The following is a 12314-nucleotide window of genomic DNA, read 5'->3' on the forward strand; positions in this document are numbered from 1 at the left end:
TGTAAGGCGGTACGCCTTATTATTGCATGGTAACTGGCATGTGAGCTCGCAGCATCCACTGGACGTGTAAAGGCAAACGGCGCGCAGAAGACCTACTGTATGACTACCTCTGACGCTTCTTCACAGAAGAGAACCTATGGAGTGCAGTAATCAACATGCCACCTGAACAGTCGAGCAATGAGCCAATGTTGTTTTCACAGACGAGTCCCGATGTAGTCCGGGAGAGATTCTCGATGGATTCACATCTGGATGGAACGTGGAGCACGACCTTGGGACCAAAACATTGTGGAAAGAGACCGATATCGAGGAGGATCCGTAATGGTGTGAGCAGGGGTTATGTTGACCAATCGAACACCTCTTCCTGAAATTGTACTGGTGAACTGGCAATGTTTAACTGCTGTCAAGAATCGTGACGAGATCTTGGCACCTCATGCGCGGTTATTGCGAAGTGCTGAGGGCCCAGACTTCGTATTGATGGACGATAAAGATCGACCTCATAGAGCACTGGTGGTTATGGTTTATTGGAAACGGAAGAAATTGCACGCAGGGCGTGGCCTGCTCACTCTCCCGATATGAATCTCATAGAGTATGCTGGGGCCGGCTTGCATCACGTCAGCATCCAGCAAACACTCTCCTCTCTACGAGCAGCTCTGCAGGAAGAATGGGCATTATTGCTTCAACATGAGACTGATGACGTCATTCACAGCACGCCCAGTCGTTGTTAGGCCTGTATTGCTGCCAGTGGCTGCCATACACCATACTAAGCACATTAACCAATGGTCGGAATGTGTGTACAAATCAGTTTAGTTGGAAAAAACGAAGAACATTTTTCTCTACCGTATGAAAGTTGCAGTTGTTTACTTTCCGTATTCTTTACATTGATTCTAATTTACTATCACCTGTTTATACACTTTTGTGGCAACGTAAATTCAACCTTGCAAAATTTCCGCTCGTTGCATTAATTTTGGACAATGGTGTATTTCCCGTTAGCTGTTATCAGAAAGTAAGAATTTAGACAATCCGTATCCCTAAAGTCTATAGAGCTGACAAGTCTGCGTTGTGGTGAACCTGCGAGATTCCACACCTTTTGAAATGGTTATTGGCAGTCAGGTGACATCGTCTGATTCTGCGGGTGATCACAGACACAGTTTGGGTAGATGCTGCAGGCAAACGACTGAATAATTACACGTTCTGAACCCCACATTCGATTAGCCTTCTTCAAGGCTCAAATCTCTATCACAGTTCCGTACCTGAGATCGTATAACTGATACACCCAAAATCATGAGTGTAGCTGTACACATCTCCTACTACGTATCACCCATACAGCTATAGAGGAAATCATCTAATAAGGGAATCCCATATCTTCCAGCATTCAGTTTAGGGTTAAATATTTTCCTGTTACACTATGTGATCAAAAGTATCCGGACACCCCCAAAAACATATTTTTCTCATGTTTCTAGAATGAAATTTTCACTCTAGAGCGGAGTGCACGCTGATATGAAACTTCCTGGCAGATTAAAACTGTGTGCTGGACCGAGACTCGAACTCGGGACCCGGGTCGCGAGTTCGAGTCTCGGTCTGGCACACAGTTTTAATCTGCCAGGATGTTTCATATTTTTCTCATATTAGGTGCACAGTGCTGCCATCTACTGCCAGGTACTCCATATCAGCTACCTCAGCAGCCATTAGACATCGTAAGAGAGCAGAACGTGACGCTCCGCTGAACTCACGGACTTCGAACGTGGTCAGGTGATTGGGTGTCACTTGTGTCATACGTCTGTATACGAGATTTCCACACTCCTAAACATCACTAGATCCACTGTTTCCGATGTGATAGTGAAGTGGAAACGTGAAGGGACACGTACTGCACAAAAGCGTACAGGCCGACCTCGTTTGTTGACTGACAGAGACCGCCGACGGTTGAAGAGGGTCGTAATGAGTAATAGGCAGTCATCTATACAGACCATCACACAGGAATTACACTGCAAGTACTATGACAGTTAGGCGGGAGGTGAGCAAACTTTGATTTCATGGTCGAGCGTCTGCTCATAAACCACAAATCACGCCGGTATATACCAAACGACGTCTCAGTGTAAGGAGCGGAAACATTGGACGATTGAGCAGTGGAAAAACGATGTGTGGAATGAAGAATCACGGTACACAATGTGGCGATCCGATGGCAGCGAATGCGTATGACGAATGCCCGGTGAACGTCATCTACCAGGGTGTGTAGTGCCAATAGTAAAATTCGGAGGCGGTGGTGTTAAGGTGTGGTCGTGTTTTTCATGGAAGGAGCTTGCAACTCTAGTTGTTTTGCGTGGCACTATCACAGAACAAGCCTACACTGACGTTGGCACCTTCTTGCTTTCCACTGTTGAAGAGTAATTCGCGGATGGCGATTGCATCTTTTGACACTAACGAGCACCAGGTTCTGTTCATAATAAATGGCATGTGGTGAAGTGGTTATACCACAATAACATTCCTGTGATGGACTGGCCTGTACAGAGTCCTGACCTCAATCCTGTAGAGCACCTTTGGGATGTATAATTTTTTCATAATGCGGGGCCACAGTCATAATATATTCCTTTAAAGTCAGTACCGCCATTAGACTGTTGTTTATTTACAGTGTTACATTTACACTTACACAATCAGGATTCCGGCTTCAAGTTGTGATTATCAACTGTTTTAAGTGTTATAAATTGCCTAAGAAGGTATACTGTCTTATTCAAATACACTATTAAAAACATTGTTTAAGAGTCGATGTTTCTGGCAGAGCCTACTGCTTTGTTTCATTACTGAGCACACCATCTTGACTGAATGACAGTTGGCCAACTCTTCGTGTGTGTGTGTGTGTGTGTGTGTGTGTGTGTGTGTGTGTGTGTGTGTGTGTGTGTGTGCAAAGCGATGTGAGAGTATTTCAAATAATAATGCTGCAGCAAATGATTGGAATCTCTACAGTCATTTCTAATAAATTGGTGTTTTGTCGTCTTCCAATCCAACTATTGGTGCTCCTGTAAAAAAAGATTTTGATGTTGTATTGTAAGCTTAAATAATTGCGGTTTGAAGTAAATTATGGTATAAAGTTAATGCTTTTATCAGTAGCGCTTTAAATATTGGTTTTGGTGTCATCCTATCAGATCTTTTATTATCCACCCTTTGAAACGTAGTAGAGAATCTGGTAATAATTTTCCTTCGCTAAAGTGAATAATATAATGTCCTCAGTCTACCACCGTGTACCTTTTATAGATTGTTTGTGTCAAATAAAACTGTGAAATTTTGATTGAAAGCGACCTCACTCGTTTACCACTCACCGGGCACGCCATGCTATACCGTTTTAAACAACTGAAGCCTAAAAAATAAAAATTGATGTCGGCAATCTCCAGTCGCCTCTGAAAACAGTTTATTTTATAAGATCAATGTTACTAGTTCCATACGTTTCCGCTCATATATTCAAAGACCCTTCAGCCCTCACCTATAACGAGACGCTAATCCCTGATCTTCTAACCAATTGTGTTTGTGTGTCACAAAGTCCATTGAACAGTTAGTCCTACTTTCTTTCATGCAATTAGAGACTATCTTTTCTGACATCGCTCATCTACTGTTTATAAGGCGTTCGTTCGTAAATTCATACTGACGTTTTCCAAATATAACACAGATATTTTCTGTACAAATTCATCAACAATTTACGCGACATACATGAGGTAAGTTGCCGCAGCAGCGACTGGAACAAACATCTGTTTTTCCAGATTAAAAACAAGTCGTAGACAGGATATGTTTGTTGCTAAAAACAGTGCGAGCCCCACGCATTAGCTCTTCTTTGACAGAAATTGGCTTTCGCCTTTCGTCAAGCTGAAAGCAGTACAACACCAGTTCGGTTCGCTGACCTGTCTGACGGTGCGTGTACGAGAAAACTGAAGAAGAAACTGGCTCATCGCAAAACCAGATGTAATTTAATAGCATAAATATTAATTATACATTTGATTTAATTCTAGGGCAATAACATAAAGCGTATTAAAATGCGAACCAATTTCACTGTTCATTCAGTTCGCTGAAATTTTATAATGCTTAATTAAAATACGCTGCGTACACTCTACACTCTACACAAAATACAGTTCACCGAGACAGGGGTACTACCTGAAACATAGGATATCACAAGTATTGAGTATTTCCAGGTAAAAATGTTTAATATCGTCTAAATACAGGGTGGTAATTAACCTTTTGCTTCTTGGGAGGGCCCCCATAGAAAACGAATGATCTTAGGACAATGAAACTTTGTGCAAATATTTGCAAGGAAGAGTAAAATCGAATATAGATTGGAAGAAACCCATTTTAATTTCCACATGGGAGGGTAGCATTTTTTAATTGCACTCCATGTTTGCGTTGCAGGTTACAAACGTGCCTCAATGTGACGACCACCTGCTTCCATGGAAGCCTGGAACCGCACTAGAAATTATTCTTGTGCTGCCCGAAACATCTGAGGTGAAATATTGACTATCTCCTTCGATATGCTCATCTTCAACCTCAAACTCGTGTTACTGACACATTGACAAACCCAGTCCTTCAAGTAACCCCACAGCCAAAAACCACACGAGTTCGATCGTGGTGGCCACACAGTTTGAAACGATCGGCAAGTGATTCGGTTTTCTCCGAATTTGTAACGGAGTAAGCGAGTGACTTCAAGGGCAGTGCGTCGATACTCGCTCATGACACCAACATTAGGGCTATTGTTTTAATAGAATTGATTTAGAAGAAAAGTTCTGCTCATCCTGTCCAGACTCAAGTTAACTGTCTGTAAATGTCATGTAATGGACTGTAACGCTTGTGTTTGAGCGCTACGTCGCCATATGAGTACCGGCAACTACGAAAAGTCATGAGAGTAATACTACTAAGAACGCAAATCCTGTAGCGCACATTCTGAACATCGTTCCTATAAAGTTTCCTATAACCCTTACGGTAAACAAACTCTAAGACAAAATAAGAAAAAAACACACAAGGAAGGAGCTATGCAGATTGGTGACAAATTGATATTCATACAGGTATCGACGGAAGATGCAAAACTGCAAACTCCAGCGGTCGATGGATAAATTCGTGACGCGGCAGAACGATTTTACGACACAGCTGGAAAGAACAGTAGACAGGGGAGTCATTGATACCATGACATAAAGTATTGGCGAATTTTATTCCATGTACTCATCTGGAGAGTAACTATGTCTCGCACACAGACGCACGGGCAATATTGCGTTTGAGTGAGGCCGTGTAGTTGGGCTCAAAGAAAACGCATGGAGTAGCTCAAACACTTGAATAGAAGCAATGCAACTATTCGATGATGTTGACAGAATGGGTGAACGATGACTGAACACAGCGTCAAGAAGGAATTGGTCGATCTAGAGGGACGACTGAACGTGAAGACCGAAAAGTCGGTTGAGAGGCTCCGGATTCATCATTGTCATCAACGCGATTTGCAACTGGTGCTCCAGTGACCATAAGGACTATTAATAGGCGGCTCACAGAACGGGGGCTGCCCTCACGGAGCTCTTTGGCCGACAATCATTGTACACCAACAATACCGTTTGCAATAGTGACGGACACATTCTCCCTGGAATCTCATTGACTGGAGTAGAACTTTCAGTGATGAGACCCGCTTCGAAACGCGCCCCGATGGCCAGCAAAGAGTGTATGGAGACGCCCCAGAAAACAGTGGGATACCAAACTGACTACTGGCTGCAACTACGTCTGCTTCATGACCCCATCACCAGTTCTGCTATCAGGAAGACGTCACGCCAGGTTGTCCCACACAGCCCTGCTGCCACATTAACCTCCACGTACCTCACTGCCCAGTTTCCGGTACCGACTCCCCCTTTCGCGAGCCACCAAGCCCTCTCTTTACCCCTCCACCCAACCAAACTCAGGGGTTGCCTGCAAACCTCTACACTCTCGCAGATAAACCGGCGTGAACCGAGGATATCTGCGGGAGTTACGGCTCAGACATAACAGGCAGACAAGCAATGGCGGAAAGGGCATTTATGGCCAAGAGAAGTAGACTAATATCAAATTTAGGTCTTAATTTGAGGAGTAAACTTCTGATACTGTATGTTTGGAGCACAGCATTGTATGGTAGTGAAACAAGGAGTGTGCGAAATCGGAAAAGAAGGAATCAAAGCATTCGAGATGTGGTGCTACAGATGAATGTCGAAAATTAGGTGGACTGATAAGGTAAGGAAAGCGAAAGTTTTCTGGACAATCTACGAGGATAAGAATATATAGAAAACAATGGCAAGAAGAAGAGATAGGACGGTAGGACATTTGTTAAGACACCTAGGAATTATATCTCTGGTACTAGATGGACTGTTGAGGTTAAAAATTGTAGAGGAAGACAGAGATTGGAATACATACAGCAAATATTTCAGGACGTAGGTTGCAAGTGCTTCTCTGAGATCAAAAGGTTGGCACAGGAGAGGAATTAGTGCAGGATGCATCAAACTAGGTGGAAAAAAGGGGTAACGTAGTCCCGAACCTTGTTGTGATAAATGTGTAAATATATCACACATTCGACAACTGGTGTGTAACATTCTTTGTACTGACCCATTTTATATCTCGAAGGAACTTGCAGAAAATCATAAGTAAAGCCGCCTGTATATCTCTATGACTGTTACTGTATTCGAAGACAGTAGTTGCAACACGAATACGCAAGCTTCGCCAAACTACCAACATCCTTGAAACTTCTTGGCAAACTATGGGTTGGATCGAGAGTCGAATTCGGGAGTTTTGCCTTTCGCAGGCGTTCTACCTACTGAGCTACCCAAGCACGACTCAGCAGCCGTTCTCACGACTTTATTTCCGCCAGTACTTCATCTCCTGCTTTCCAAACTTCACAGAAGCTCTCCTGCGGACCTTGCAGGAGTAGCACTTCTGGAAAAAACGATCCACTGGAGGCATGGTTTAGCCACAGCTTCCAGAAAAAAGTCTTCACTCTGCAGTGGAGTGTGCGCTGATATGAGACTTCCTGGCAGACTAAAAGTGTGTGTCAGATCTAGACTCGAACTCGAGACCTTCCCTTTCGGAGGCATGTGCTCTACCGACAGAAGCCGGCCGAAGTGGCCGTGCGGTTCTAGGCGCTGCAGTCTGGAACCGCGAGACCGCTACGGTCACAGGTTCGAATCCTGCCTCGGGCATGGATGTGTGTGATGTCCTTAGGTTAGTTAGGTTTAACTAGTTCTAAGTTCTAGGTGACTAATGACCTCAGCAGTTGAGTCCCACAGTGCTCAGAGCCATTTGAACCATTTTTCTACCGACAGAGCTATCCAGGCACGACTCAGGACCTGCCCTCTCAGCCGTACTTCGGCCACTAGTTCGTCTCCTATATTCCAAACTACACAGAATCTCTTCTCCGAAACTTTCAAGAGTAGCACTCCTACAAGAAAGGATATTGCCGAGGCATGGTTTAGCCTGGAGGATGCTTCCAGAATGAAATTTTGACTGCGCAGTTGACAATTTCATTCTGGTACCACATCCTTCTCCTTGTATAGAACGTGCTGAAACCGGATGTAAAGTTCACGCGTATGTTGGACTTGACGGTCACGTAAGATATATGAGGAAACTGAACATAGAGCATCGTAAGTTTATAAACAAGTTATGGTCGACTATGGCGACGTCGATTTACAATTGTGGCAGCGGTTGAACAATGAGTTCCAGTGTCGTAGTTCTTTCACCTTACTACATGAATTAGTAACACTTATTGCAGGGGACTGCGCACACAAACGGGAGAAAGTAGGAAATACAATAATGTGTACAAAAAAAAACTTTAATTGCGCCTGACCCAAGTTTAGAAGACATCCATCTGCGGAACACACTAGGCACGTTAAGAATGCGCAAGCACTACGATTCGAGAGGCCAAATGGAGTTTGCCGTGGTAACGTGGCGGCCGTTGGTCCAGCCGTGACGTTTGCCAGACGTCATCTGCCGCCTTCGTTTACCGCACCGCGTCGAACAGGCCAAATTGTCCCCGTGAAGCGACGCCGGATTTAGTCCACGGTGTTTACTGTTAGACAAAACTAGCTTCAGCCGAGCGCGACACACAGTCACTCTTGCGTCTGTTTACACAGCTCCCCCACGAGACCTGTGTACACTGCCAGTTTTTGTGTCCAGCCACTCAGCACGTGGCAATAAATTCGCGGCATGTTTAGCACTTGCTGCAAACAACATTGAACACTGATCTTCAGGGAACTCTGCTGCATCATTTCAAGGACCCTTTGAAAATGCTGAAACAGCTGGCCCTCATACACTGGACGATATCATATACTAATACGAAACTGCGAGCTTTGCAATAGAAAAATATTTATTCCGAAGTATGACATAAATTTGTTAGACTAGATACCATTCATCATCAGTTTAAGAAAGCTTCTAGTAGACGTGAACTAAGAGACTTTCGCCATTATCGTCGACTGATTGTGTTTGATACAGTTAATTCTAAACACTGTTGGAGTGGTGTTTTTATTTAATTTCTAGTTACTGTTTTCAGTTGCGATATCTGTTGTGACCAACAGGCATCGAAGGCGTCATTGAAGTAATAGGAAGCTATACTGAGCCCCAATCGGTTGTACAAATGAAAGAGTAACACATTCCGAAAGACGCTTAAAAGTATCGATCGTTAGATAGTGTATACGCAACAACAAAATTACTCTAGAATATATGCAGATCACACTGCCATCTTAGCTGTGCTGTTAGAAATTATTACGTGTTGAACATGGGACGTCAAAACTGAGTTGACTAAACTTTTATCACCACAGTACAGTGTCGGCGTCGATTGCTCCGCAACATTCAGCACACAAAGGCAGTTTCTGGTGACAGTTGAAGCTGATGGCTATGTGTGATTTCGTCGATAAGTAAACGATGTTACATATATACAGGGTGATCAGCTGTCCATACCTATGGGTTTTAGGCAAACCGCAGTGCCTTTAAGTACCACACAAAAATTTTTATATTCTCTCGCTCGCTATGTGCGCACTATTGGTTTTACAGAAAAAATTAACATGACCTTTATCGAAAGAAGCATGCTGTATTTAAATTTTGTACTGATATGTTTTCACTACAGGTCGTAGTTTTTCAATTATTCAGCAAAAACGTACAGACGCGACATTCAAACGCGTTTTTCTTGAATAACCCGAGAACCGTAGCCTCCAGAGAAGACAAAATATGACGACATATATATCCGACAAAGAATAATATTCATTTTTTCTGTTCGAGTAATAGTTTGTGCGTAACGAGCCAAAATATGAAAATCTCGCCCTTGCTTTTTGAAGCCGTTGCAGCTTGCATAATATCCATACGTAGGGGCAGCTGAAGCACCCTATTTATATTTATAATTTAAAGTCGATATATAAGTATCTGTTTCACAGAAGTTTTTCAAAAAGACGATATTTTCAGTTAAGTGGTCAATTCCTTTTTCTATGGTGTCCACATCCTTTCTCCTCGATTTGCTGCTTTACTTGGTCATTCTTTCAAGCGAGAATGTTTTTCTCACTATTTACATTCAAGGTCTTTCTTTCATTCTGTCTTGCTTTAAATATGTCCAGCGTTCACACGCCTTAATTAAAATATATCTGCACAAATATATTTATAAACTGCTCCCTTTCCTTTATTTAGCCTTCCTTAAAATGAATCACTTCCAAACGTGCTGAATGCGACAGACTGTATTATCAACACGATAAAATATTATAAGTTAACTAAATGAACGATACAGATATTTGTACATGTATGGCCTAACAATTTAACTTCATATTATCTTTGGCCATCTAAAGATAACTGTAGTAGGGTTCCAGCAAGATAAACAGTGACCAGAGGCTCATGAAACATGCAGCAGTACATTTTTCCAACTTTTCAACAAAAGACATTCAGGCAGCAACAAACTTTTTTTTTAACTTTATATTTTGCTTTCGGACTGCAGATCCATTGACGTAACTTCTACAGGTCTAAGGGAATCACAGAGTAAAACTAGGAGTACATTGAATATATTAGTCAGGTTCGGTGTCTTTTCTTTTGGACTTGCGTGTCCGAAAGAACAGACAACATACCTATATAATACATGCTCCCAGCAGCCTTTTGATCTTTCAGTGCAGATGTACAATAATGTCCGACCACTCACAAAAATACAGTAGGACTGACTGCGAAGAGAAGTGAGGCACAGGTGACACTGTTCTTTAGAGTGCGGCATATGGGAATTTGGTTTGGACGGGGAACGTGCTCGGATAGCCGAACGATTTACGTTACCACTCACGTAAGGGGGGAAATCCTGGTTTGAATCCCTAGCTGGCACATACTTTTGTCTGTCGCCTTTGAGTTATCTCAATGCCCAAACGCAGCGAAAGTCGGAAATTTCTTTCCTTAAGTATCTTGAATGCAGTTATTTTTATTGTTGTTCAGGCCGTTGAATGTCCCGCCAGCCAGAAATTTATACAACTTTGCAAGGAAACGTGCACCGTCCAAGGTATAGGAACGTCATGTTTACACTACTCTCGACGGAAACAAGTGTTATCAGGAGAAGAAATTCGTGGTCAGCTGTTTGTTGGAGGATTTAACTGAAGTGCAGTGGAACCACTGCCTACGAAAACTAGGCGTGCTATGAAGAAGCTGTACGGCAGTACCTAACGGTAACTGGAGCTGTGTTGCTTAAACCGCGTCCCATACGAGCAAACCTATTGCGTCCTTGCCTGTGGTTACCTACTTTTGGTACTTGGGCTGTGCTATAAAGAATAACTCGATGCAGTCCTAAAGACCAGCCCCACAAGTTTGTTTGCATGGGCCGCGGCTGACTCACTGCAAATAATAACCTGTAGTGGTGATCCTGTAGTCAAATACTCTATGCATTGGTTAGAATTCAGAATTAATTAAATGCACCGAAATGCAAAATAAAAATTAAATGATTAATTCAATAAAATGGGCCCTGTTCTAATGTCTGTAATTGATGTAGACGACAGAGAATTATGGTGAAAAATGTTTATTCAAGAAAGTACATCTCAAATAAATGGAAAGTGGTCGTACGACATTTAGTTAAAGTGCATATAGAAAATTTCCTCATCAAATGAAGTAAAGTTAGGTTGAGAGCGATACAATAATGGTAGCAAGAATCCCAAAACGTAATAATCATCAAAGACTCAGGAAAGCCGAGTGCATTTTATGATCACAGTACAAGAAATTTTCACAAGCTCAAGTTCAGAGTTCAACAATGTGATTCAGAAAGTAACATGTGCAGTATGAAGAATAGCAACTCATGCTCTTTCTATTCTCATTTCATCGCCCAGAATGCCACCTATGGCCGGCCGTGGTGGCCAAGCGGTTCTAGGCGCTTCAGTCCGGAAACGCACGACTGCTACGATCACAGGTTTGAATCCTGCCTTGGACATGGATGTGTGTAGTGTCCTTAGGTTAGTTAGGTTTAATTAGTTCTAAGTTCTAGGGGACTGATGACCTCAGATATCAAGTCCCATAGTGCTCAGAGCCAATGAGTCACCTATACAACTGAATCGCACATGTTACTCTAGACAGATGTGTCTTGTTCCATAACTCCACAATCGCTCCCTTGAGCTCTTCACTCTAAAAGTCACAGTCTCCACTCAACTCCCAGAGTGTTCAGCTGCTGTCTGCTTTTCCACTGGCTAAAGGCCATGCCAATGAAAAATACATAGTTCTTATATGCTACAGACATGATTTGACTCATCTTCTTTCCTGCATGCACTAAACTAATATTATAACAATATTTAAATAAAAGAAATGTTATAAACATTAGGCCACACTCAGACCATACTCAACGATTATAAATAAAGATTTGTCTATAAATAAATATACCAGCCTTCTTGTGCAAGTGTGCCCACAATAAATGACTACAGATTGTCCTCATATACTTTTTAAACAATTATTTAAGGCTGCTTGGAGAAGTGTCTTTCGGTTCCCTATTTAATTGTGGTGTCTGCTAATAAGTGCAAATGGCCACTTGTAAGTTAGCACCGTTTTGTAATAGCGCTTGCTATCAACATTTTAAATAAAGTTACTGGTAAAATAGTAAGCTGTACGAAAAAATATGAGGTACTCACGCTGTATTCATTTTATGTGTAATTGTAGCGGATACTGTGTTCTGACAAACATTTCCCTAACGAAACAGATATAAAAGACGTCGTAATTCAATTTTTTAAGCCGGCCAGTGTGGCCGTGCGGTTCTAAGCGCGTCAGTTTGGAACCGCGTGACCGCTACGGTCGCAGGTTCGAATCCTGCCTCGGGCATGGATGTGTGTGATGTCCTTAGGTTAGTTAGGTTTAATTAG

The sequence above is a fragment of the Schistocerca cancellata genome, chromosome 2 (genome assembly GCF_023864275.1).
Source record: "Schistocerca cancellata isolate TAMUIC-IGC-003103 chromosome 2, iqSchCanc2.1, whole genome shotgun sequence".
Classification (NCBI taxonomy): Eukaryota; Metazoa; Arthropoda; class Insecta; order Orthoptera; family Acrididae; genus Schistocerca; species Schistocerca cancellata.